This window comes from Papaver somniferum, chromosome 4 (assembly GCF_003573695.1).
Source record: "Papaver somniferum cultivar HN1 chromosome 4, ASM357369v1, whole genome shotgun sequence".
Classification (NCBI taxonomy): domain Eukaryota; kingdom Viridiplantae; phylum Streptophyta; class Magnoliopsida; order Ranunculales; family Papaveraceae; genus Papaver; species Papaver somniferum.
The window spans coordinates 106,951,474-106,956,390 of record NC_039361.1 but is presented as its reverse complement, the minus strand read 5'-3'; the positions used below and the strand labels follow the sequence as shown (position 1 = coordinate 106,956,390).

At 35.1% G+C, this 4,917-nt stretch overlaps 1 long non-coding RNA gene across 6 annotated transcripts; it reads left to right on the top strand.

Annotated features, from left to right (window-relative positions):
* Positions 1–513: 513 nt before the first annotated feature.
* On the top strand, positions 514–4,401 carry LOC113274150. Of its 6 annotated transcripts, none has more exons than XR_003322824.1 (9): positions 514–758; positions 864–954; positions 1,092–1,255; positions 1,326–1,391; positions 1,480–1,578; positions 1,706–1,764; positions 2,467–2,572; positions 2,718–3,053; positions 3,489–4,401. It is a non-coding gene; the product is annotated as an uncharacterized LOC113274150 (long non-coding RNA). The 6 variants fall into 6 exon arrangements; XR_003322827.1 differs by having other exon boundaries at positions 1,092–1,391; positions 3,489–3,609; positions 3,722–4,401; XR_003322825.1 differs by lacking the exon at positions 1,480–1,578.
* The last annotated feature ends 516 nt before the right edge of the window (positions 4,402–4,917 follow it).

Sequence of the window (4,917 nt, the reverse complement as noted above, 5' to 3'; positions counted from 1 at the left end):
TATGCATCAAAATAAATGGGTATAAACACCAAAATTGAGAGAAAAAGAACCCCTACCTTTGCAGAATACCAATTCACCCGGAAACGCATGACGAGTTATGCTTGAATTTCATTTTAAAAGATGAAGTTTCTTTGGCATGAGGTTGGTTTGAATGAAAACTTGTTACAGTAGTAGAAGGGAGAAAATTTTCAATAGAACTTAAAAGAAAAAGAAAGTGCTTTCTATTATAAGTTACATAGAAAAAGGATTAGTCTGTCCTAGGTGCTCATGTCCACCACATGTGTTACATGTTAAAGATTTTCTACACAATTCTAGAGATTTAGTGATGTCTATCTAACTCCTTTAAAATCCTAAGCTCATAAGGTTCCACGTTCAACGGTGATCCTCACCCACCTTTAGAATTGTTTTATTCTACTTTTCCTCAAAAAAAAAAAGAAAAGAAAAACAAGGTGTTTTTTTGCTTAAATAAATAAATAAATTATATATTTATCATCCCGAAAACCAAAGAAAAAAGAAAACGTTAGGAACAAACCTAGGTTTTCTTCTCTACAAAACAAATTATCATAACCTAAATCACATAACATCTTTCAATCGGTGAGGTAATGATCATCCTTACAGAAATCCGGTAATCTTTCAATCTTAAACCTATATTGATATTCGTTCATCCTAAACCTTCCCCTCTATGTTTCTTCTGCAACAAACCATGGATCTTCATCATCAAACAAACCTTAACCCAATGTTACACAGTCTAAAATCCGGTAATCTATTTCTCTTGCTTTTCTCTTTTCGGAGCCCTAACAAGAAAAAAGAAAATCTTTCGCTGTCTAATCTAATTAACTTTTATTTTTCTTGGTTTGTTGCAGAGACCTACACCATGTTATAATCGAGTTTTGCGTATATACATAATCCGACGGAAAAATCCATGAAAACATGGTCTAATCTCTTACGACCAAGGTACTGTTAGGGTTTTTTTTCTCATACATAATATTTGATATTTACCTGCAAACACGACAAAGCTAACAACACTTTTTCGAAATCAGCTATAAATACAACTGAAATTTCGATGACAAACTGTTTTGGAAAATATGCAGTGACAGAAGATGATGCAAAATTTTCAATGCCGAGCCTCATTCATCGCAATGTCTCATACTAATGGTTTGTTTACAAGGGGTAGAAGCATTCAAAATAGCAGACATATGATAACAAGGGGTTAAAACTTGGATAACACTATGTTTACAACAAAATCTTGACGGAGGTAAAAAGAAAAAAACCCTAATTTTGTTTTTCTGGGTTCTTTATGTTTTTCGTTTATTCTGTTGATGCAGGTTGTAATACTAAATTTATATAATCGCAATTGAATAGGAAAGAGATTGAGAGGATAGAAGAAGAAGGTAAACATACATAAAACCTAGAAATTTACTTTTAGGTTTTTTTTTTCTCCTTCAGTTGATAATACAGCTAATGTATAACTACATCCAGGTTTTGTATAAAAACTGAATGAACTTAACATCAAAGTTCAACAAAATTGGTTAATTAGAATGGTTATTACCATTTTTGTACAAAGCTTACACTATCAGGGTAAATAAACTCAATAACTCCAAAATACATTTTTGAATTGATGATTACAGGGCCAAAACTAATTACTTTTGATGTGGATTTTTGATTCTTCTTTATAAGGCGTACTCTTTGGTTTTTGCTTTTTCAGAGATTAAGGATTTGATTGATGCACGGGAAATGTGGATTCTATGGTGGTGGCATCCAAAGGTTCATAGTAATAAAACTCTCTGGTCCTTAGTTCATATAAATTGACGTTCATATAGCTGCATCTACATGCATACCAAATAGTATAATTTTTGTATTGATGTTAGTGGAAAGGAGCAGAGGGTTTTACCTTAACATAGACGAATAAGGAGAAATTTCCAGTGTGGTAAAGATAAGTCTTGCTAATTAATTTTGTTTCTTTTATGGCTGCATAAATAGAACCTAATGTGGTTCTCTTCTTACGGTAACATTTCTTCCGTCAATTTACTCTTACTCTACAAGAAAGTTAGTTACGATTCCACCATCCAAATGCGTGTCCGTAGAGAGAAATAACTTATCATTTCTTTTTCTGGTAGTTGGGTTCTTGGGTTCTATTAAAAAGATGAACATGTACAGTACTGGGGTATTTATCAAATTTTTTATGCTGGATTTGATCAGCTGAAATCTACAGGTAAAAAGTGCAGGCTAGACATTATACAATTCTAAGAAACATAAGAAACTAAAACCGGAAAAATAAGAAACATAGGCATGTCAATTCTAGCTGGTGGCGCGACTGCTAATGTTTTATGTGAATCTGAATGATATTATTCTGAAATAAATGTGAATTTCTTATTTGCTTAGCGTTCGTGCGGATTAATTTTACTTTCATTAAGGGTGTTGGATGAGCGAAAACATACTTAATTTTTGTCTTCTACAATTTTTCAGGTTGAGAATAAGATTTTAGAGAGATGGAGAGAGTTGCTATAGAGTGGAAAGATGAATGCAATAAAGCATGACTGAAGCAGTGGGGTGAAACGTTGGGTTCTTTCAGGTATTTGTTTCCCTTTGAAATGGGTTTGTTGGGACTTAGCTTTGTGCTCATAAATCTTGGCCTTCTTCTACTCCTCTCCCTGTTCTAATTCATCGTCGTATTCCGTTTTTTTTCTTCTATTATGTCCTAATGGTTTGTTTTACAGATTTTGGTACGGGAATACAATACTGGGACTACAGGTTCAGTTTTTTTTTTAAATAAAACTTCAATGGGTTCAGTTCTTGGTGCTCGAGGTTTGATATCCAATTTCTGTTCATACTCTGTGTATACTTTTTTTAACAACTTCCTTGGTTGATTCATGGAGTTCAAGTTGAGTTTGTGGACGGTGAAGATACTAAACATTTTTGTTCAAGTTATTGGGTTCAGATTAATTTGGTTCAATTTATCCGTTCACTTCGTTCGCAGGGGAAAACAAACATCGGAATACCCAACAAGCCATTGTCTACATGTATGTTTCGTACTTCATAGAATATCCAGCAAGGTAATCGTCTCTTCTGCCTGATCCCCAATTTCTTTTATACAAACTTCTAATGATCGGAGATTAGACTTGGTATGTAGTACCTAAAAATATTAGTTTTCTTTATGTTCATATTTGGGAAGTCAAATTCCATCTTAGCTTTACAGACTAATCCATGAATGAGGTTTACTGTCATTACATGGGTCCATTCATAATTAAGGACATAAGGAACATGGTTTCGAGTCTCTTTGGTTTTGAAAATATGTAACAAAAGCTTCTTCCTGATATTAGTACATGATGTGCAAAGAGAATTAGCGTTGTGGGATAATCCGGGTAGCATAGATTTGAACGAAGTCGTAGTAATTAAAGTTATAACTTTTATAGTCCGGAAAATTCTTTTTCAAGATTTTATTATTTTTCTGGAGTATGCAATGACAATTCTATGGTCTAATTTTACAGATGACTGCAAAGAAACTCATCAGCTATGATTATGATCCAACCAAGCCCTTAGAGAATCTTAAAGAATTTTTTGCTGCATTCACTAAAGGGTTGATTTCTTTCCCACTCGACATACTAAAGGGTTGATTTCTTTCACAAATGCTTACTAGTAAATGGTAAACTTGAATTTGTTAGGCGCCTAATATGACCATATCCACGTAAGTGTTGAGTTTGCTGGTCTTGGGTTTTGTCAGGGTTGTATGCAAGCAACGAAGATTTGGAAAGATAAGCCACAAGAGAGACAAAAAAACATTTAACAGTTGTTAAGAAGATTTGTTCACTCATCTTGAACAAAAGACGGAAGGAACAACACTAACCGTAGCAATTGTTTAATCTTAATGTTTTTGGTTCTCTTTGGCAGCTTCGAGACGACTTTAATGTCAACAACGTTTTCCAGAGCAGCACCCATATTTTTACAGTATTTACAATTCAATTCACATGATTCTAACTTGGTCCATGTTGAATTATCAAAAAGCACACGAGAAAGATTATTAAGAAGAAGATGAGTAAATTTGTTTAATACTCCACTAGATTAGTTTATAAAATGTCCATAAAGATTAGAACTCGAACATAAAGTCGACGATATTGAGGTTCTCCAGGACTCGAGCTTAAAGTTGACGATGTTAATCACCAGAAGTGTTAGGGAGGGAACGTACTCTTGGGAAATGATGATTGCATGATCCTGGGAAATGATGATTGAGTCATGCAAACGTTCTTCTTATTTTTGGGTTAATGTAATTTTCATTTTCAAGCGCTTTATTCCTTTTTCTTACCAAGATTGGGTTATGTAATTTGGAACCTTGATATTGCTTCGGAGTCTTAAACAGAGTAGTCTTTGTTGTATCATTTTAAGTGTTTTTCTTTAAAAAAGAGATTGACCCAATTTTTTTTTTTTTTTAAAGAAACCTATGCTTGGTTGTTGCACTAAATGCATTACGTTTAGGCAAAGCACTATGGTGCAAGAATCCGTTCCCCATCCCTCAAATGCAGGGAAGGGATATGGGTCATAAGGCATATTTTTATCCCGTCAAAGGGAAACTGTTTGTTTTTTTTCCCAATTTCTTTTTATGGGACGGGGAGCGGCGAAGCCAAGCTTTATAAAATCAAATCCGTACGGGGCGAGGCGAAGCGGAGCCTTACCAAATCGGGACGGGGCGAGGCGAAGCCGAGCCTTACCAAATCGGGACGCGGCGAGGCGAAGCCGATCCTTACCAAATAAAATCGGGACGGAAATCATGACGGGGCGAGGCGAAGATGAGCTTAACTAAATCAAATAGGGACGGGGCGAGACGAGGCGAAGCCACTCCTAATCAAAAAGGATCGTGACTGGAAGGACGAAGCCGTGCAACACCAAATTAAAAATACATCGGGATGGGCGAAGCAAGGCGAA